The sequence below is a fragment of the Chlorocebus sabaeus genome, chromosome 21 (assembly GCF_047675955.1).
Source record: "Chlorocebus sabaeus isolate Y175 chromosome 21, mChlSab1.0.hap1, whole genome shotgun sequence".
Taxonomy (NCBI): Eukaryota; Metazoa; Chordata; class Mammalia; order Primates; family Cercopithecidae; genus Chlorocebus; species Chlorocebus sabaeus.
Genome location: NC_132924.1, coordinates 33398433 through 33421932, shown reverse-complemented (window position 1 = coordinate 33421932; position 23500 = coordinate 33398433). Strand labels below are relative to the sequence as shown.

General features: G+C 42.1%; 1 protein-coding gene across 2 annotated transcripts in view; it reads left to right on the top strand.

The window, feature by feature from the left end:
- Window positions 1–1339: 1339 nt before the first annotated feature.
- CREB5 (cAMP responsive element binding protein 5) overlaps window positions 1340–23500 on the top strand; it is a 411935-nt gene continuing 389774 nt past the window's right edge. The window contains exon 1 of one of the 2 annotated variants that reach the window (XM_007981773.3): window positions 1340–1447. The gene's annotated coding sequence lies outside the window, so the exon portion shown is untranslated. The remainder of the gene's footprint in view (window positions 1448–23500) is intronic. The other variant, XM_038004780.2, reaches the window with a different exon arrangement.

Below are 23500 nucleotides of genomic sequence, written 5' to 3'. Positions count from 1 at the left end.
TAGACTGTTTCTAAGCAAAGCTCCAACTCCCAGCCAATGTGTTCTTAGCAGAGGTTCCAACCACCAATAACCCATAAGAAGGGAATGTTTACCCCTGGCTCTATGAAGGAGCCCAGTTGGGATCTGGGCTTGAAAACAGGGATTGAGGTGGGCCCAGTGCCACCCCTTGCTCATCAAGTAATCTCAGGCCAGCCCCCTAACCTTCTGGTGTCCACCTTAGCTCACCTGTAAAATGGGGATAATTATAATACCTGTCCTACTTATGGTACCCGGGTTGTTGTGAGAAACAAGGGAATTCACGTGGTTGCAAATGCTTTGTAAGGTGTGAGGGGCTGCGAGGTTGGCACTGGTCGTCTAGAATCGGGCTGGATTTAGCCTATGCCTTCTCTTTGAATCCTACTCAAAGGGAGAACTTCTGAAAGGAAATTCAGCAGGGGAATGGTGACAGTGATGGTGACGGCCGGATGCTGGAGACGCCAGGCTCCTCTCGCTGCAGACCAGGCGCCCGGATCCTGCAGTCTGGCCCTGGCTCTGCCGCTTCCCAGCCCGTGAGCTTGGGCCAGTTACCGAAGAGGTTCTGGAAGTGACAGCCAAGGGCCCTTTCGGCTCTGACGCCGTGTCTAAATCAGGCTCATCACTTGGCTCTAGCTGTGATTCACCTTTCGCCTTAGGAGCAACTCTCCCTACAGCTTCTCAGACGCACGAAGCAGGGGTCCCGCGAAGGGTGGGGGCTGTGTATTTCATGAGAGTGTGCACCATAAGGAAGTTATTCTCCTGGAGGAGGTGAGATGGGGGGCGGTGAAGAAGGGGTGACAAGTGAGTGCTCTGAGAAGCCAGGATGCAGGGAACACTGAAATGAGGTCATGACTGTCGCAAGCAAAAAGGAGCTGGACATCCTCTGGTGGGGGAGGGAGGAGCGTCCTGCATTTCTGTTTGCAAAGCCTCTTCCCACATCCTTCAGTATCCCCCTCCCCACCCCTCCCCTAACCCCCATCCCTACACCTTTCAAACCCCATCAGGCCCTCCCCGCAGAACAGCCCACGCCCGCGCCTCCTCCGTGGTCCTGTCTGAAACCATAAGGATTGTTTCCAAGCTGACTCACACCACTAATGTCAGGGAGCCGTGTCACACGGCGCTGGGCTCTGCAAGCTGTTGCTTGCGCAGTCGCCCCCGCCGCTGCCGCTCCCCGGCGGGTGCACCAGGGTCCGCGCGGGCGGGGCGGGGTCTGGGCGGGGCCGGGGTGGGGCCTGCCCCCTCGACGCGCCAGCCCCGCCCCTCGCTCCGTCCCTCCCCAGCGGACCGCAATGATTTAGAAGTTCAGGAATCCCACGTGACGTCACCGGGGGGGTGATGTAATGCACTCTAAATAGAATGTATTGTAATCTTTGCTCAGTCCAACGTGGTCCCTTCACCCGGGCTCCGCTCTTGCCTTCTCCACACTTGTTTGGTAAGTTCCTAAAAATACGGCTCGGCCACTTCTGGGGCTTTTGCATTTAGCCACTTTTGTTGCACTTGCCGCGGGAGCCATCTCGGGAGCGTACTTGTTTGCAGGGGTTGGTTCTCGGCAGCAGCCGCGAGGTTACTTGGTCCAGTGGGCAGGTCACAGGGCAAGGAGTAGGGAAGATGCGATGCATTTTTTTCTGGAGGGTGATCTGTGTTTGTAAACATTTTGGCGGACCAGAGGGAAGTCCGGCCCCGAGTGCTGGTAGACTGTGGAATTCGGCTGTGTCCTGAGGCCACCCCAGAGACCCCGCGCCGCGTGAGTGCCGGAGCGCTCGGTGGCCGCCGCGCCGCGCGCCTGGAGGGATGCTAACGTGGAGCCGGCGCCGAGTCCGCCCGGCGTGCGTGCGTGTGTGGGAGCGCGCGAGTCCCCTGACGCGGGGACCAGTTATGAATCGGGGGTGTGTGTTTGCCTCCAGAGACCTGGCAAGGTGCGGAGTCCTCCAGAAGTGCGGTCAAGCGGCAGCGGAGACGGCGAGCCAGGAACCTCCCCCCGCGTCCCCAGCTTCCCAGCGTGGCGGCGGAACCCCCGGAGAAAGTTTGCAAACTTCCAACGGGCGCGGCGAGGACTCCGGGTCACCTAGGGGGCGGGTGGGCGCGCGCGCAGGGGGCTCGCTCTCCCCGGTGCGGAGCTGCCGCTGCCACTTCTCCCGTGGGGCTGCTGGCTGCAGTGGGTGGGCGCGCGCCCGGGGAGGGGAGGTCGCCCTTGGAGGGCGCTTGGCTTTCGCTCCAGGCGCTCCGGGCTGGAGAGCGGCGAGGCTCCGTCCGCTCCCGTCCACTCCTCCGGCCGCCTCCTGCCTCCGCTGCTTTCTCGCTGGCATCGTTACCTCTTCCCGGCCGCTGCCCCAAATGACAGCTCCGGCTCGAGCCTTGGCGGCGCCCAGGCAATTCCCAGGACCCGGCGGCGGAGTCTCCCCCTGCGGCAGATTCTCGGCAGAACCTCTTGAACTTTTCATGAAGTTCTTAGAGGGGCAAGATGCGAAGGAAGGAACCAAGGAGATGTTTTCTCTCAGCAGCTGCATCCACTTCTTTGCCATAGATTTGTTTTTAAGGGACGTCTAGTAGATAAAGCCCTAGACCTTGTCCACACTCTCATTCCCGTCCCCAACTTTCCCTGGACCGGTGCCGCCCCCACTTGATGCTTGTTCAAGGCCGGGGTCTGGAGCGGGCTACTTGTATGTTTCGTTGTCAGTCTGCAGAATGTGTTTGATTTTTATTTTTCCCTCCTTCTCTGACATGTGTCAAGGAATAAAGGCTGGATACAGGTCCATTACGTCATTCTGCAGGCCAGTAAGTGTTTGATTAACGGCTTGAGCTCCTCAAGGGTTCAGGAGCTTAGAATGCTGACAAAGCAACTCTGCTGTGCATCCCCCTACCCTCCTCACAACACACTTGTGCAATCGCCCCCTCCCTAAGCATCTTTATTGCCCTTTCTTCTCAACCCCTCCCTCTCCACCACTCCCCCGTCTACACCGTTATCACTCTAGCCCCGGCCCCACCTTTTATAGCTTTCCCTGGAGCAAGCACGGTCCCTGGAGTGTGGGTAAAAGCTTCTGAGGTCTGAGGGGACCACTGTACCTGATCAGCGCGCAATCTGCCCTTTTGTATTATTTAAGAAAGGCACCAGCAAGCCTTCTCCTCTAGAGCGAAAATGCTTAGTCCTGATAGAAAAGGCAAATCAGGAAATGTTTCCAAGCGTTATGATAATACTCTGTCCTCGTGGTGGTGACTTAGGAAGGCAGTACACCCACTGCAAACAAAGTACTTCACTTTACGTAGTGCCTGCCCTTTAGCAGAAGAGGGAAGACGAAGAAGCCAGGATGCTGACAAAATCAGGTTTAGCTGAAAGGATCAAGACTAAACGTTTCATTTCCAAAGTAAGGGAATATGAGTTGTTGAACCTAAACTTCCATACAATAAATTGGTGTGTGCGTTAGTTTCTAGCTTTTAACCTTAAGTTTCTATGTTGAAAGAGGAAGTTCAATACGTAAGTCATTGAATTGAGTCAGAACCTCCGTATCTGGCAGTTGAAATAAAGACCCTGTGTATGACTTGTTGCAAGGGATCAAAGTAAAAAGAACCCTTGGCAGGGGGTGGGTGGGGGAGGGAAATGTGCAGAAATTAAATTATAAAAGTATTAACAGAGTTTTGGATAGAGCGGGAGAGGGAATTGGAGTGGTCCCTGATTTGGAGTTGGTGAAAACTAAATAAAGAAATGTTTATATTGCCAATATGAGGAATTTCTTGAAGAACACATGTTTTCTTATAATTAGATCTACTTTCTTCAAAGTGAAAGCCATGCTGTAGGGTAGACATTTGTGAAACTCCTGTCTGGGGTCTAATTGACATACTTCCCCAAGTTTGTGGCAAGATTTAGTATTTATTCACATCTAGAGATGAAATAGTGTAACCTCCACACAATATGTGTGCATCGAAAATGTTGAACTTCTTGTTTGTGATGCATAGACTTAAAGGAAAAAAAAAATGGCCCAGTCATGGGCACTGGAAAGTGTGATTAATGATCAGTGATTTAGTGATCAGTGATTAGTGGTTTTATTCAAACTGTTACCTCTGACCAGAAGCACACATCAGAGGATTAACAGGCTCTTTAGATAAATGCTCATTAGTGGAAGGGGAAAAGCAAAGATAATAGGCATGCACCCAGGGACAACTTTCGAAGAAAATCATTCCCGTCTTCAGAATAATAAGCTCTATTAACAGAAAGCCCTTTTAATTTAAAACTTGCTTTTATCTTGTAAATCAAAGTTAGATGTAAAAGTTTGTAGTGCCATTATAACCTAAATTTTCCCATATCCACTAGATGTGGATTATCTCAGTAGCGATATTTTTTTTTTATTTAAATAAACAATTGGACCTTTAGAGCAGCTGAACCCTGACAAGTTCTTAACTCCCAGAGTTTGAAAGTGTCCCCCCTTCTAGCATGGAGATTGCAGCTTGCTAACTAGATGGCGCACTGTTATTTGGTGTTCTCTGCTGCGTAGCGCAGGAGTAGAAACTGAGCATGTAGCTGCTTGCGAGGTGTTCTTCAACATTTACAACAAAGTTGATTCTGTGTAGGGTTGGAGGCTAGACAGTTCTACAAATTTTTAGTCACATTTTCCATGTCAGTTACATCTAGGGAGTTCAAGGCTACTGGAAAAATTAGTCTCATTACTAAAAGAAACTTAGAGAACGAGGGAGGTACCAGAGTCTAGGAGGTACCTCTGGGTTGCAGAAGTAATTGTAAAATACCAGACCTGTTCTTTTTACTAAGAGCTACTTTCACAGTCTTCTGGTCTGAAATACTGAGGCAAATACTCAAGACTTATTTTCTTCCTAATCTTGCTGGTGAAACAGAAGTTACCAGAAAGAAAGGAAGAAAAACCTTGATTTGGTGACTGCAGGAAGCAACACGTTGCTGCTTTTATTCTACAGATAATGGTAAGGATGATATTTATTATGCTTATGAAGCAGAGAGAAAACTTTGCACTTAGTTAAATAGAACCAATGTTGTGTTTTCATAGATGGAATTCAGAAATGGAGCTCTGATTTTGCACAAAATTTTAATGTTGCTTTTGTCAGTTTCCTGGAACTTGTAGCATTTTATGTGGAAGGTTGTGTGTGTGTGTGTGTGAATAAGACTATTATTTCCCGGGTAAAATATATTCAGGAGCATATGAACTGCAGTGGGGAAGCTATGAAGCATGTTAAGTAATGTGTCAAGCATGAGTTCTCCTTTCTATGAGGTTTCATGGATCACTTCAATAAGTATTTAAGTTTTAATAAGAAAGTTCTTGAAAAACAAACCTAAAAATTAAAAACAAAACAAAACAAAACAGTTTTCCGCATTCAAACCTAGATGTGTATGCCCCCGAAGGATGATGCTATTGGTTGAATATCAGCTATTACTTTAGTTTTAAAACTTATAATAAAAAAACTCACTTGTGTCTCCCCAGAAATGTTTCTCATTTTCCTTTGCTTATAGCATTTTATATAGATCTCTTATTTTTAAATCCTTATACTGATTATAGTGGTTTTTATTTTTCAACTTCACTCATAGTAAACATATTTGAAAATATCTCCAAGCCCACTATCTTTTATGTAAATTGCTGGTGCCCATAAATTGCCTGTCAATCCGTAGTCAGTCGCAACCTTATATAGTTTATACCTGAGAAGATAGTTTATTGGAACATTCCAACAAAAAATTGAAAACCATGCCTTTATTTCTAGATCTCTGTTATGTCGCAGCTTTTATTTGAGTAGGTGGCTAAATGAATGGTAGTTTGTCAGAGAGATTTTTCCTGCATAGATTTTCAATTCTAGTAAGTTGAATATTTTTGTTACAATGATTTGTCAGTTTCCCACACCTACACGTTCAAAACCAATCAATCATGGAGTTTCCATGATGGCAAGTTCCGAGACTCCCAATTTCTTACTATAATCTACTTTTTAGCAATGAGGTATCACAATCCTATAATATTTTCTTGTCATTGGAGTTTACTTATTACTAAGCTAAAAATTATTTTGTGGGGGTGTCATGTTCACTAGATCACTAAGATGTGAACTTCGTATTTGTAGTTTGTTTTCTTCTGGTTGTGTTGTTGGATTAAAATTGGGATTTGAGTGGACTTATTATTTTTGTCATCTTTTCTTTTTTCTTCTCCTCTTCCTCCTCCTCCTCCTCCTCCTCCTTCTTCTTCTTCTTCTTCACTTCAAAGCAATGTCGGTAGTCACAAAATTAATGTGATCCTGGCTGGTGTTTCCCATCTATATGCTTCTTACAAATTGGATTTCTACAGCAATTTAAGGTCTTTTTTTAGAGGCAGCTTTCTTGGATGAAGATGAAACAGTGATCTCAGTCAATTCATTATCTTGTCCACTTTGACTACCAGCTATATTATGGGAATCAACCAGTGCTTTAGTAGTGTTTAAAAATTTAAATCTATGACTATTTCTCTGAATTCTATTTAAGAAAATTAAACAATTGAGATAAGGTAATAAACTGGGGGGCAGTTGCCTTAAATATCTAAGTGTGAGGAAGAAGCACTTTCAGATATGCTAAACAGACTTAAAGACACAGAAGACCCGTTTTGTGCTGCTATTTGTAAACTAAGTAAGCTATCTACTTTGTGGCAATGCTTTAAATAGAAAGTCTGGCACTTTAAAAATGACATCATGTTTAATGTTTTCACTAAAGAATTATTACATTTTGTAATTAGGAAAAAATGAGCAATTAGTGTTTTTTGAGTATCCATTAGTATTCCATTGTTGGACAAATCATAGATTTAACATAGGAATTTTTTTTTTTTTTTTTTTTTTTTTAAAGAGAGAGGCCTTTTAGAAATTTCCAGATAGTAATAGCATTCTTCCAGAAACCCAACTAAAATTTTTGAAGCTCTTATTGAGGACTCTGGGACTTTCCCAGTAAAAGATAAAGTTTAGGATAAATTCTTGAATATGTAAGATATTATATTGACATTTCAATATTTATTTTTTCCAACTTCACTGTATTGCCTTTCCCTCTGCCCCCCGAAAAATAGATCAGAATCAGTTTATCACTTTAAAAATATGTATTTCAGCTGCTTTCTTCTATTTCCTTAAGGTCACATTTCTGATCTTAACCCTAAAAGGATTTTAGGATTTCAATCCTTAGCAAGGATTGAAAACTACCAGGCTGGCGTTTGACTGGAACTGATTTTAGAGGGAGTTCCTTTAGGCCTAGAGATTCTGATGGTGAGATACAAAGGCTTATACCTTTATGGGGACGGTAGGACTAGGGGAGAGGCTCAGATTGATAGACCAACTTTTTCATTTTACAGAAGAGACCCCTGGCTCACCCAAGGCCCAGAGCTAGAGAGAGCCAAACCAGGCTGAGAAGCCTGGTCCCTGCCTCCAGGTCGGGTGCTCCTGCTATAGATGCCCTTGTCAGAAATGGGGCATAACCCATGACTTTGTATCCTTTGCTCTTTTCAAACCTTTTGATGACTAATCTTTCAAAGACAAATTTTTATCAGATCTTTGGAATGAATACCGTAATCATAAAAGCTGTAGTTTCATTTATTCTTATATAATATCTGCAATGTCATTTTTTCTAATATGGGCCTCCGTAATTAATTTTAACTTAGATTCTCCTTTTATCATCATTGTTATCAGACATACTCTGTAAAACCACACCATCCAGATTTCATCTGAGAGTAAAAACCAGGCAGAGTAAAAATGGTCCGAAAGACTGTCTCAAGAATAAGGCAGTGACTTTCTCTACTTCCTGTCTTTTCTTTATCATCTATGAGGACAGGATCTGAAATATTATTTAAAGTTAAAATAAATAACCTTTTTTTGGTCAAATAGAGAAACGGGTGATGTTTTCACTCTAGAAGGTGTACTTTTGCCTAGGATATGTCTGTAATACATTATCTTTCCAGGTGGATATATATGAGTGTGTTTGGAGGTGGTGAGAAGTGAATTGAGTCTGGAAGTATGTTCTTTGAGGTTTGACTGGCAAAACTTGACCAATCATAACTAAAAAAATTCATGCATGCAACACAGAGGGCTCTAGAGCACCACACATTTGATTTAAGATGATATTTAGGCTGTGCTGTATTTAAGATGGGGAATAACAATGTCTAAATAGAAATCTTGAATGCATCTACTGTATGTGTTGTTTGGCCTCACCCACAGGTTTCCTCTCCAGCTGTTTGCATGAGGTTTTATATCAGAATTCAGGTCTCTTTTTATTCTTTTATTACACTGAGGAGCTCCTGTGTTGCAGGCATGATTTCTCAAATATAGCACATTTCAGCCAGTTTTATGCAGTCCTCTCTCTGTTGGCTTCCCAAGGGGGAAAATACATGCAACAAAAAAATATTTGTTTTTGTTTGAGTTAGCTGACTACTGGAAGAAATAGGTGTAATCTCTATTTGCCAGATCTGGTAGGACCATTTCACTTTAACAAAACAAGATTTTCTTCTTTAAGTAAGTTGGCTTCTGACTGGCCAGGTATTAATTCATGCATCAGAGAGTAGAAGGCATTGGGATAACGTCCGTTTCCGCCAGGGTATCTGGCTATGGTGTGGTGCACCATTACGGAGGGTCTGAGTTGCCTCACTGCAATGACAACATTGTGCAGAAAAACACTGACTCCTAGGAGGAAAAACAATATTATAGGCTCAAGCTTCTAAAATCATATCAGGGAATGATCCTGTGTCGAAGGTGACTGTCAGAATGCTGGGGGCCTCCAGGGTCATCTTCTAAACTACAGCATGACAAAATGTTTTCTCTGTCTATTCTCTGCATTTTCCTTCTGTTAGTGTTTCCCTAGATTTATTTTTTAACATCCATTTCAACTACTCTGCCTTGATGAATAATCCTGCAGTAACAAGTCACAAATGTGTACACAGTAGAGCAGGGATATTTTTCCGTAGGGAAAATAGATTTTTATGTCAAATCTTAGAAGAAACAATTAGGAAAACAAAAAGGGGGAAGAAGAGTTGAAATTCGACTGATGGCATAACAAGCTTTGTCCATTTGTGGCACTGCAACAATGAGAAGCCTGAGACTGCAGGAGGCACGCAATGCCCAGAGATCCACCTTGAGCTATTATGAATCTCTGCCTCAGTTTCTTCATTTGTGATGAGAATGTTGGGCTCACCCAGCACTGTCCAGTAGTGAGAGCCACAAATGTGAGCCACATACGCCATTTTAAATGTTTTAGTGGCCACATTAAAATGGTTAAAAAGAAACAGGTGAAATCATTTTAAGAACACTTTGATTTAACCTGAGATATCCAAAATATTATCATTTAAACATATAATCCGTATAAAAACGTTAATGTACTACTTTACATTCTCTCTCTCTCTCTCTTTCTTTCTCTCTCTTTGATATGAAATCTTTGAAATCCAGTGTGTATTTCACAACTACAGCATATCTCAATTTGGACTAGCCACATTTCAAGTGCTAAATATCCATGTGTGGTCAGTGACTATGGTATCAGACAACACAGGGTAAATCAGTGGTTTATGATCCTGGCAGCCCAATAGTACCACCTGTGGAACTTATTAAAACACACCGATACCCTTCCACTCTGACATTCTGCTTTAATTGGTTTGGGGTGAAGCCTGGGCCTCTGTATCTTTTAAAAGCCCCACAAGTGTTTCCAATGTGTAGCAGAGGTTGAGAACCACAGTTCTAACTGATCTCTAAGGAATCTTCTACCCTAATATTCTATGATTCTATTTAAGGAAAGGGATTGCAGTAAAGCGTTCATTCAGAGTTCAAGGGCAGCAAGCAGTTGTTACAAGCTTGCTGTACCCTGCAACACATATTTAAGAAAATATAACTGATAAAGATTAAAATTTACAGAATGAATAACTTAGACGATAATTCTTTGCACCACAAATGAGCTCTGTTTTGTGTAACTTTCAAATGTGGGTGTTTTAAGTGGTCTGCTTCCCTAGAAATCTTAATTTAGGATTTGATTTACACGTAGCCTCGTAGAAACTCTCTGTTTTGGAAAAGGTCAGGATCCTCACATTTCAGTTACAGTATTTTGCCAGCTTACTCTTTTGCCCCAGATACATGCCTTTAGTTGTTTGGGGAGGGAGATTTTTACTCCAGTTGAGACATCTGGATCCCCCAGAATTTTCTTCCCTCCAAGCTTTTAACAAGCTTGTGTTATTGCCTAGACCAGAATTGCTCATGTCAAGATGTTAGTTATAACCTCCTAGACTTAAGGTATTCTTTTTTATTTATCACCTTTTAAAATATTAGAAGAATCAATATTTTTAATGCACACCAGAATGCTTTATTTTAATATACCTGTTTTTAATAATACACCAGTCTGTGCATTCACTAAAGGATGCAAGAAGTATAAAATAAAAAATAATTTCCAAACTCCTCACGCACCTTCTTGCGAAGTCTACAAACAGAATTGTTTGTGGAGGGGAGGAGAGACCTTGGTGTCGGTCCCTTGTGACTTCATGCTGCAGAGAGCCTCTGCATCCCCAAATTCATGAGTCATTTCACTCTGACCCTCACTCTCCTTATCCCCTGCAGAGCCATCTATTTCCAAATACATGTCTATTCGACCATATTGCCTTTAAAGCATGACTATAAACTAGTTTTAAATGTAAAATTACATGTTTTTCTACATTTCATGGTGATATTTGTGTTTTCTGTAATGTCATTCATTGGAAAATGTTAGCCTTCATTTATTAACACATAGCTCTAATCCCCATTTTATAGATGGGAAAACTAAGAGATTGCCTAGGCTAGGCATCCTGCTCATTGATTAGTGGGTGGTCAGTAGGAGAAAAGAGCTCACATTTATTAGTGCCGTGTATTCCAGATATGCCAGATAGAAGCACTGCTTTGGGTGGCTTCCAAGCAGGGATTTTCCAATTGCTTGTACTATTGCACTTGTCTTTGTATTTATAAGTAACATTCGTTCTGATGCTTTCCCATGCATTCTTTGCAGTTAAATGGTTTCCTTGCTAATACCTCTTACTTCCCAGCTTCAGGCTACATGTACCTGGATTGATTAGTAAATATACAAGGATATATTAACTTCTTAACACGGAATCTGTTTTAAAAGTTGCATAGAGACATCTGTTGCAAACCTGTGTTTTTGGTAGTATCCAGGGAAACTTTCTCTCAGGCTACTTTGTGATTGACTGTTAAAAGGATTGTGTGGAGAGACAATGAGATTAATGATGTAAGTTACTCATCTGTTTTGGGGATTGAAAGCAAAGGCCTGTACGTATTCATTTATTGAGCAAGATAGACTCTAGCCCTAGCTCCTAAATTATCTTTTATAAAACACTTTGGCCCTTGTCGTGCCAATGTACTGTCTTCACACTTGGTCTGGAGCCATCTGTGTTTGAGTATTTGGTTTTTGTTTTCTCCTAATAATGATAATAGGTTGGGCTTGGCCATTTGCAGTCTCTGTCTGCGTTTCTGTGTCTTTGATGGGTGAGATATTGATTAATAGTGCAATTTTTGACCAGTGCCAGGGAGCCATTATTTTGGCTTCTTTTCTCCAAGCATCATGCTAAATTTAAAGCAATTTTAATATTTATACATATACATGCTTATGGTGTTTATGCTTTTATGAAAATAAATATGTGTATACACAGAAACCTGGGCCAGTGAGGACCACAATGTTAGTAGGGCATACACTTGCAAATGTACTTATCATCTTTTTTAGGAAGCCCATGGACAAACTGTAACTCCTATTGGACAAGTATCTATTTGTAACATTGACTCAGATACATATTGTTGATTAAAAGATATAGTGAAATTAAAAAAATTGAAACCATATTTAAGACACTCCTTTTTTCTAAGAAGGCCTGTCTAAGCACACATTGTTTACAATTTTGTCTTCCAGTTTTGCAAAATCGGATGACTAACCACCGCCATTCTTAGGGCTGTGCTGTGTTGACGTCATCAAAGATGAGGGTGCAGTGTTTTGGCACCATGCAGCAGCATGTAATTTGGAATTGTACTTTTTGCTAAACACCCGTGCTGATCTCCAAACCATTCAAAACACTAAAAAACCAAAACAAAACAGTTATGTCTGCTGATTGGATGGAGGCAGCATGAGCAAAGTACAATTTTTTTTTTTTTTCCATGTGCTTTGGAAGTGCTTACAAAAATCAGGGAGAAAAAGAGTACGTATAACTACTTAACATGCCCTTTGGAAGGGACATTCTTAAGACAGACAGGTTGAGTCTTTAACCTAAAGTTCATTTTTATCCTTTCCAGGAAATGTGCTTTCTTTCTTTTTTCCTTTTTTTTTTAAGCACAAACGTGGTTGTATCTTTAAAAGGAAGGCTTAAGAGTAAATCATGTGGCTGCTTTATCTTTGTTTAACGTTTAGAAGATATTTTAGGAGATCTATTTAGAAGTCTTATATTCCTTCACATAGTTGTAGTTATTTAATGCTTGTTTAAAAACATAGGGGGTTCTGGAGATTGGTTGTACAACAGTGTGAGTATACTTAACACTACTGAACTGTACACTTAAAAATGGTTACGGTGAGGCTGGGCATGGTGGCTCACGCCTGTAATCCTAGCACTTTGGGAGGCCGAGGCAGGAGGATCACTTGAGTTCAGGAGTTCAAGACCAGCCTGGCCAATATGGTGAGACCCCGTCTCTACTAAAAATACAAAAAATTAGCTGGGCATGGTGGCGCATGCCTGTAGTCCCAGCTACTCAGGAGGCTGGGACAGGAGAATCGCTTGAACACAGGAGGCAGAGGCTGCAGTGAGCTGAGATCGCACCACTGCACTCTAGCCTGGGCTTCGCAGCAAGACTCCATCTCAAAAAAAAAAAAAAAAAAAGATTAGAGTGGCAAGTTTATGTTATATATATTTTACCACAGTTATAAGAAATGGGGAAAAAGTTTGCTTGTACCCATTCCCCAGATGGGGGAAAATAGGATGTACAGACCATTTGTTTCAGGCTAGATGCATCCACTTTAATTTTTGTATTGTTTTGTTTTTTTAAATTTACATTCACTTATTTTTATTTCAATAGTTGTAGGGGTACAAGTGGTTTTGGTTACATGGATGACTTATGTAGCAGTAAAGTCTGGGCTTTTAGTACCTCTGTCACTGGAATACTGTACATTGTACCCAATAGGTGATTCCTGTTCTTCACCCTTTCCCACCTTTCCCCCTTCTGAGTCTCCAATATCCATTATACCACTCTGTCTGCCTTTGCATACCCCATAGCATAGCTTCCACTCATAAGTGAGAACATCCAGAAATTTGGTTTTCCATTCCTGAGTTACTTCACTTAGGATAATGGCCTCCAGTTCCATCCAAGGCGCTACAAAAGACGTGATTTCATTCTTTTTTATGGCTGAGTAGTATTTTATAGTATACATATACCATATTTAAAAATGTTTTATTTCCATAGGTTTTGGGGGAGCAGGTGGTATTTGGTTATGTAAGTTCTTTAGTGGTGATTTGTGAGATTTTGGAGATGCTTCCACTTTACTGTCATCATGGGAAGGTCAAAAATCTAAACCGGACTTTTGCACTTTGGGATAATGTAGAGAGAGGACATTGGTATGTGCGTGATGTGATTTTGACACATAGGAATATCCAGGGTAGCTAAAAGCTAGGTACGTAACACTGCATGCCTCTTTTCTGGCTTGGATCTGGGTGAGCCCTCTGTGTAGAAAGCTGTATCATTCCATTTGAAAATGCATTTGACCTTATTTGAGCAGTTTTTAAGAAATTTACTTGATTGCCTTTGGTGTGTGTGTGTGTGTGTGTGTGTGTGTGTATATATATATATATTCAACTGAGATCAGTGAAAAAAGTCAGGCAAAGTAGCCTTGTAGTTTATGTCAGGGAATGCAAACCCACACTTCACAGTAACACTGACCAATGAGAAGTTGGTTTGTGGGGGACAACCTGGGAGTTGAAAATTTTGGAGACTGATCACAGGGGGAATGGTGGAGGAAATTAGAGATATTTGACTCAGAAAGGAGGAGACCCAGGCTTGTGTATAATATCAAGGAACAGTCTGTGGACAAGAGGATACTATTTCTGACTTCCTCTGTGCTTCAGGGAAAAACAGTGAAAATTGCGGGAAGGAGACAGTTTGCTGTGTGGAGAGATGGGGTTTGCTGTGTTTGCTCTTTTGGCTCCGAAGAGGGAAGAATTTTGGAACAAGTGAACCTATACATCCATGGAAAGGACTGTCTCAGAAAGCAGTGACCTCCCTGGCGTGGGGTGTCAGAATTATTATAAGAAGAGTTTCTGGAAGCAGTAAGAAGCAGGGCTGGGTCAGTTGCTCCTGGCTTTGTTGGATTATGAACACTTTAAACAATTAGGTAAAAGCTACGAGCTAGTTTACAGAAATAATAACACATTTTTTTTAATAAAAAACATTTTTTTTAAAAAAAATTATTTTTTACAAAAAATAACACATCAGCAAATGTTCATGAGAAAGTTCATGGACCCAGAAGCCATGGACTCCAGAATGAAAAAGTCTCTGGGCTCAGTGATGATGCTTACCAATGCACTGGCTGTATGGACACATAAACTTAAAATTGCTGTGGTTGAATGAATATGATCAGTTTCATGTGGTTCATCCTACATGTGTTGGTGCATACATTACATGTATTAAGCTAAGAAAGTAACCAGAGCTAATGAACTTCCAGTGATGTGTATAATCAGGAATGGAAATTCACATTCATTGGATTCTCATTTGTGTTTCTCTATGACAGTAACTGCCTGTTTGCCCAATAGCTCATACCTGGACAACCACTGATTAATAACACCTTACATTGTTTAGGAGTTTCAAAGTAATTTAACAGAAATTGTCTTATTAGGGTGATATGACAACACAGTGAAATGTGAAGGACAGATATTATCCTTCCCATTTTAATGGATGCAGAAACTAAGAATCCCAGGGCTTAAGTGGTATGTGCAGTCCCAGCTAAAGTAAGTGCCAGACATATAACTGGAATTCAGGTATCCTTCCTTCCCTTCTTCCTTTTCTCCTGCTTCTCTTGTCCGTCCCCTCTGCCTCCATACTAGCCACATACACTTATGGAACCAAGTGTGCTCTTTGTTACTAAGAAGCAGCAACAACCGCAAATAAACCAAGCAGCTCCTTTCCAACACAAATATCGGCACCCTGTTTGAGCCTAAGTTCCTTTCCTTCCTTCATCCCTTCCTTCATTAAATATTAACTGAGCATCTATTATGTGCTGGGTACCAGGGATACATGATGAAAATCAGACACAAACCTACTCCTCATAGAACTTGTACCAAATAAGTCACTGCAATTTAGTGTTTCAGGAGGAGGCTGAGGGGATGCAAGCCTGGAGACAGAAAACCCAGTTAAGGGCTATTGTGGTTATCCAGGCAAGAGGTGATGAGGGCTTAAGCTGTGATGGTGCCAGGTTCAAAAGCCATGTAAGAGGCAAGAGCACTATGACTTGGGGATTGATTAACTGGAAGATGAGGGGACCAGAGAGTGGGGAAGATGGAGTCAGGATAAGCCTGACCCGGTAAGAAAGTCTGGGTCATCCTTTGTGGTGCTGAATTGGGGGATGGGTTCTGGCCCAGTGCCCATGGGCTTGTGTCTGCATCCTGAGAACAGAAAATGGCTGTGAACAGAAACGCCAAGAGCAACTCTAACTGAAAGGTACAGTGCATTACTGGGTTCCATGGCAGTACAACTTTGATAACTTCTCCCAGAGTGGCTCCACAGGGAGAGAGGCACCCCCTCCGCCCAGGGCAGCCACAGCTCTGGCACTCAGAGGGTCTAGGGCATGGCTGGGAGTGTTAGCTTCCTGAGGCTGCTGTAGCAAAGTAGCACAAACTCGGGGACTTAAACAACAGATGCTTATTCTCTCACAGTTCTGGAGGCTGGGAGTCAGAAATCTTGCTATTGGCAGGGTTGGTTCCTTCCCAGGGCCCGTGAGGAGGAATCTGTTCCAGGCCTCCTTCCTTCTTCTGTCTTCTCTGTGATGTCATGTGATCTTCCCTTCGTATAGCTGTCTCCAAGTTCCTCTTTTTATAAGGATGTCAGTCATACTGCATGAGAGCCCACCCTAATGACCTCATTTTACCTTAATTACCTCTACAAATACTTTATCTTCAAAGACAGTCACTTTCTGGGACTTCATTAGGACTCCAACATATCTCTTTAAGGTGAACACAATTCAAACCACCACAGGAGGTATGCCCAGCAAGCAGGCAGCACCCAGGTCAGGTAATAATGGGACTCTAGAACTGGCAGATTGAGAGAGATATGTTTTATAATCAGACTTTTTTTTAGCACATGCTGAAAATAAACCTCAGATAGATCCCTGGAAAAACTTGGAACAAGTCTTCGGAGATGGGGATCCACATGTTAATTACCAACTATGGACATAGCTAGCAAAACACAGGAAAACAAGCCTACCCTTAAAAACAGATACATACATGTTGCACTGACTGACAAATTTTTGCTAATGTAAGCATTATCCTCGGTTTGGCCTTGAATTTGTCCCCAGGAGTTTTAAAAGAGCAATGCTGAAAGAGTAACACCAACTTTTAACCTTAAGAAGAAAGAATTAAATGCAAGTATAGTCTGCCACTCTGGCAGCCTTAACAGTTATTGTTTGAATGTGCTAATATTTACTGACAAGGACAAAAATCACCCATTCCCATGAACACACACACACGCGCGCGCGCGCGCGCACACACACACACACACACACACGGTTAGGCATAAATGTTTCAATGTGGGAAGGAAAAAAGTTCTGATTTTCTGGTTGTTGATGAATAATTTATGTGTATGTGCTACCTTCATTTTGCATAATGAAAAGGCAAAATTCTGCACTTTAGAAACACATCATAATGAAAAGACAACTCAGTTTAAAATGGACAGAGATTCGACTAGACAGTTTTAAAAAAAATTTTATTTTAGGCTTATGGGTACATGTGCAGGTTTGTTATATAGGTAAATTCAATGTCTCGAGGGTTTGTTGTACAGATTGTTTTGTCACAGAAAATTTTTAAAAGAAAATACACAAATGGCCAGTAAGTACATGAAAAGATGTCCAGCATCACTACCTATCAGGGTTATTTTTAATGGCCAAAAATGTGGAAATAACCCAAAGTCCATCAACTGTTGAGTAGATAAGCAAAATATGGTACATCCATATATTGAAATATTACTTGGTTATAAAAAAACTACTGAAATATACTATAATATGAATGAACCTTGAAAACATGCTCAGAAAAAGAATCCAGCCATAAAGGACCATATATTGTATAATTCCATACATAGGAAATGTCCAGAATAGGCGAATCCATAGAGACAGAAGGTAGATTCATGATTGCCTAGGACTGGGGGTGGGGTGGGGAGTTCAGGGATGACCATTGAAGAGTATGTGATTTCTTTTGGGGGTGATGAAAATGTTCTAAAATTGTAGTGATGGTTGCACAAATCTGAATATTCTAATGCCATTAGATTGCATGCTTTAAGTGAGTGAATTGTATGGTATGTGAGTTAGGTCTCAACAAAGCTGTTAAAAAAAGATAACACATCATGGAGGAAAACATGGGCTGCTAAATTCAGTCAGAATACATGCCAAATAGGGTATTTTGATCCAACAGCTTCTCTGCATATTTGGTATGAGTAGGTGTTGATAGAGCATTTCAGACCTCAGTCTTATTGTATGTATTTATTGTATGTATCTCCAGCTTGCACCTCTCTCCTGGGCAATGGCCTTAGCTTCCAGCTGCACCTTTGACATTTTCCTCTAAACAGATTGCTGCTTTTCTTTAATTTTCAAATTGTTCAAACACAAACTTATCCTCATACCAGTTCTCCTTCTGACACACCCATTTCAGTGAGGGCCACCACTGTCCTCTGGGCCCCCAGATTGAAGCTTCATGCCCCTCACTGACTTGGCCCTTTTCCTTGGTAGTCGTGAACATATCATTGTCACATCTGCTGGACTCTGCCTTAGCAATGTCTTTGCCCTGTCTCCTTCTAATCCAATTCCTCCTGTTAACTGTAGGAAGAATTATTTACTGTGTCTTTAGTGAGATTCCTCTCTTGCTCTACTATGTCAACCTTCATAACAAACTTAGCAAAGGGCTCCAATTACCCCTTTTTGTAGCTAAGGAAAATAAGGCTTAGAGGTTAAGGTACTTGACCAGTGGGACAAAACCAGTAAATGGAGGAGTTGGGTTTGGTTCCAGTTTTGTCTGGTCCCCGAGCTCATACTCTGTCCATTCTAGCTACCAAGAATTGCTCTCTTGTATAGATTTGGACATCCCATTTCCCTTCTCAAGAACCTTCCCTGGTGCCCTGTTTCAAGGCCCCTATGCCAGTCTTAGCCACATCCTTGTAGGTGTACCCCATATTCAAGACAGATCCACTGTGGTTTGTGTTGAGTGCCTCTCTGGCATGTTCAAAATCTCTTCTTCCCTGGAACATCTGCAATCCTCTAGTACAGTGGTTCCAGACACACACGTGCATACATTCACCCAGACGTGCTACATTCACCTCCTGCTTGTGAAAACAGTACTCTCTAAAGGCCCATCTCAGTCAGCATCTCCTGATCTGCAAAACCAAAAGCAGAATGCAAAATTAATTAATTCCTTAGTGCTTTGTTAATCTTTTTCTTATGGTTTTTAAAAAATGTATCTTCTGTTGTGATTATTTTTGTGTTTTTCATAAATTCCCTCTCCTGGATTATAAGCTCCATGACAGCAAGAACTGAATCTTGCTTTGTTTTGACTTCTTTCATTGAATTAGCATAGAGTAGATGGTTACACATAGTAGATGCAAATTAATTTTGCATGAACTGACTAAAGAGACACTCACTCATTGTTGCCATAGACTTCCTAGAACCAACATGAGATGTTAACCAGCCTAGTGAGTGTTCCTGGAGGACCACCCTAGGAAGATTTTTTAGGTATACTGATGAAGTCCCCTTCTCTCAGTATCACTTTAATTTTAAACTCTGTTGCTTAAAGACAACTGTCATAATATTTTAGAAATCAAAAATGGAGGTGAATGAATCCATCACCGAGAATCTTATAACCCTAAGGAAAAACTGATTTTTCATTTTTACATTCTTTTGCATTCTTTGTCCAGAGAGGAACATAATTTGTAAATAGTTTTAATCAGAGCATAGACATATTTTAAAATTCTGCTTCCTTCACTTAAAACTATACCACAGACATATTTTCATGTTGCTACCTAGTTTTCAAAACTATGATTATGCATAATATTCCATTGAGTTGCTATGCCATAATTTCTTAACCAACCCCTATTGTTTGACATTTAACTTTGCTGTGGATTTTTTAAAAATGGTTCTAAAAAACACATGACCAATCTTTTGGCAAGAGAAATGTATACTCTGACGATATTAATCTCCTTTCCCTTAGGCTGGTTGAAAAATCTTCCTTTAGGGTTGAGCTTAGGCATAATTGTGACAGAAACCGAGTTTGTTTTGGATACGCACACTTTATTCCTTCTATCTCTGCCTTCCCACCTCTCAATGCATTCTATGTCCCCACGATGCCTGTCTCAGCTACTTGGGGTCTGCGATCCTCCTCCAGAGACTGACCTACCTCCCATGAACCCTGCCCTTCTCCTCACTCCTCCTAGCCAGACTTCTCTCTCCTCTTGCATTTCCAAAGCCTCAATCTTACTAAGATACTAGGCACTCAATCTATTTCCTTTCTGGGTTTATAATATTATACAAAAGGACTTCCGGATGGCTTTGTGATAACCCAGCCAAGGGCATCACTAAAGGTGGATCTTTGCTCTCTTTAGCTAGGACTCTTCCAGGTTCTAAGGATATGGCAGTGAACAAAACAAACAAAATCTCCATGTAGATAGGTAAATAATACCTAATATAGTAGTAAGCGCTAAAAAGAAAGATAAGGCCAGGGAAGTGGATCAAGTGTGCTCTTTCATGTTGCAGTTGGAATAGCCCAGGAAGATGAACTTTCAGATAAGGTGACATATGAGAGGAGAGCCACCGGGGAAGGGAGGAATTCCCATGGAGATGCGGACAAGGAGCTTTCTAGGTAAGGGGCTGCTTGGTACAAGGGCCCTGCTGTTTTGGACGGTGAGCTTGAGGAACTGCAAGGAAGCAGATGTGGAGACAAGGAGGGAAGCAGTGGGAGCTGCTGGGTGGCTGATCATGCAGGGACTTTAAACATGCCGTGAACTCTGTATATTAATCTCAGCTAGGTAGGAAACCATTGGATGGTTTTGGGTAGACCATCCATCACTTATAAAGTCCTCCATTGTGGTTGGAGGATCGACTGTATAGGAGCAAGGGTGGCAGCTGGGAGACCCATGGGGAGGCAAGAGACAATGGTGGGCTGGACTGGGTAGATTCTGGGAGAAGTGGTGAGAAAGAGTTGGATTATGGCTTATTTTGAAGGTAAAACTAGCAGGACTTGCTGATGGATTGGCTGTGAAGATAAGTAAGAAGTCAGGGAAGATATTAAGGTGCTTGACCCGAGACACTGGAAGGATGAAGTTGTCATCAACTGAGACGGGGAAGATGGCGGGTAGAACACGGTCAGTGCGGGAGACCAGGAGTTCAGTTTTGGGCATGTTGTATGTAAAGAGATGCTGAGACAACGTGAGACGCTAAGAGTGGAATTCAGGGAAGGGGTCTCAGCTGCAGATAGAGTTAGGCCAGCCTCATCTCACAGCATACAGCCCTTTCCGCAGTGAGCCCCAGCCACACTGGGATATCAGGTCCTCACAGGGACCGCAGCTTCCTCAGCCTCAGGGCCTTGGCATGTGCTGTCCCTTCTGCCTAGACCATCCATGCTTTCCCGGGTTTCCCAATCTCAATATGTCCTGAACTTTTCCTCCATGACACTTAAATCAATTTTATATTCCTTTGTGTGATGTTTAGTTTAATTAAAAAAAAATTTTTTTTTGAGATGGAGTCTCACTCTGCCACCTAGGCTGGAGTACAATGGCACAATCTCGGCTCATTGCAACCTTCTCCTCCCTGGTTCAAGCGATTCTCCCTGCCTAAGCCTCCTGAGTAGCTGGGATTACAGACACCCGCTACCACGCCCAGCTAATTTTTATATTTTTGTAGAGATGGGGTCTCACTGTGTTGGCCAGGCTGGTCTCGAACTCCTGACGTCAGGTGATCCGCCCGCCTAGGCCTCCCAAAGTGCTGGGATAATAGGTGTGAGCCACTGTGCCCAGCCTAAAATAATTAAAATCCACATTCCCACCAGAATCTAAAATCTGAAATGTCAGGGATCAAGCATGTTTTGTTCATCACCATTTTCTCAGCATCTGGCACATGGCAGACACTTCTTCAATATTTGCTGAAAGAACCCATGACTGTTATTAATGTAATACTTTACACACAATGTGCTGCACCTCCTTTCCTGGTAAGAGGAAGCATCTTTACTGGTTTTCTTATCTTCTTAATTTAATGGCTCCACATGCCTTGGGAACAAATGCTTTTTAAATAGGTACTAGTTGAGGAGGGACTGGGCTGTGATTGGGAATTGAATTCTTGCTTGACTAAAACTCTGAAAAGAAAAGGAATTTAAGGTTTATATAAACTTCCTAATCAAAATCCCCCACCTCCTGTTTCCTGGTCAGCTACTTTGTTGCATTTCTATGGACACCTTTATCTAGCATCACCTGAGGCTATTTTATAGTGACCTTTGACAAGGCCTATTACTTTCTAGTTGCCAAGTTTACCAAGGTGCTGGGGGGCACAGAGAAGGGTTAGAGGCATTGTGTCGGGATCTGAGCTGGCTGGCACCTCCTTTGCTGCCTCCAGCCTCATCCTGGGAGATGACAGGAAATGATAATGAAAGAAAGAGATTTGATTTACCAGGAAAGGCTTGTTAGCTCACAAAAGAGCTCTAGGTCTCTGTCTTTGGCAGCGCAGGGCTGTATGTAAAACAGGATTACATGAGGGAATGATCTCTTTACTGTCTTTAAAGCTGGAGTAAGCTTTCAGAGGTGCCTGTGTTGTCTGGAAACACACACCCTGGCTCCATAGGTACATATTTGTGTATTACACATTACACGTGTATGTAGAGACATTATTGATCGATTGATGTATGAATATGTTTGTTGGGGAATTCATGAAAGAGGCCCCATCTTTATAGTTAACATTGCCGTAGGAGGCATCCACTCCATGAATGTGTATCGAGTTGAGCATCTGCAGTGCTAAGCGTGGAGCTAGGCACTGGGGAAGCACTGGCCAAGAAGAGAGAGGAGGTCCTTGCTTTCAAGGAACTTTTGAAATCGAGTGAGTCTCAATCTCTTCTTCTGTAAAATGGGCATAATAATGATACCTACTTCACAGCCTCTTCAAGGGGAGTCAATGGCCGTGAATGTGAAAACACCACTTGGATTTTAAAATGCTATACAAATTATAAGCGGCTGTTATGATTGACATAGCAAAATATAGCTATTTGGGAATAAATACTGGTTAATTTTTTCTAGTTCTGAATATTCTTTATCTCCATACAATCTAAGGTTTTACCCTTATAATTTAGGGGGTTAAGTTTTCTTTTGCTAGCATCCTAATAAAAAAAAAAAAGAAAGAAAATGTCAAGTGTGTAACTTAGTTTGTAAACAATTGGAACAGTTAGCTATTGCTGTATGACAAATTAGCATCGTCCCCCTAACAGCATACATTTATTATCTTAGAGTTTCTGTGGGTCAGGAATCTGGGTGTGGTTTCTTTGTGTCTCTGCTCTGGATCTGTCACGAGGCAGTGATCAAGATACCTGCCAGGGCTGTAGTCACCCCAAACCTCAGTAGGGGAAGATCTCCCTCCAGACTTACCTGGTATTGCAGGCCTCAGGTGATCCACACCAAGCTCACTTGTGTGGCTGTTGACTGGCTTCCGATTCTTGCTGGCTGTTGACCCAAGACATTAGTTCCTTATTACTGGGGGCTTTCCATAGGGGAGCTCACAGCATGGCAGCTGGCTTCCCCAGGAGCAAGCAAGGGTTCTAAGGAAGAGAAAGCAAGAGATGGGAGTCTCAGTCTTTCTTTGGGTTCAAATCACTGAAGTGACATCCCATCCCATGTGCCATATTCTATTCATTAGAAGCACGTCATTGGGTTTAGCTTGTGCCTATGGCAAGGAGATGACGCAAGTTTGTACCAGAAGACAGGTCACTGGAAACATCTCAAAGACTGCCTGCCACAGCAATACATGGAAACAGGACTATGAGTTAGTGCTGTATCTATGGCATTCATAATGTCACACTATTTGAAATGAAAGAAATAAAAGAGGTAGCACCATTGTTCCCCCAAGACAGTTAAAGTTAAGACCGACAAGGAAAATTGGTGTTAAAGCCTTCTAGATTTTGAGTTGCAATCAGTAAACAACCCTGATTTTTTATTTTGCTTGTGGCACTGGCTCATGCTTGGGCATTTACACTCTCTATTTTAAAGGTACTTGCAAAGTACCTATAAAATATTGGAGGTAAACAAAGGTCAGTCTTTCCTAAGCAAG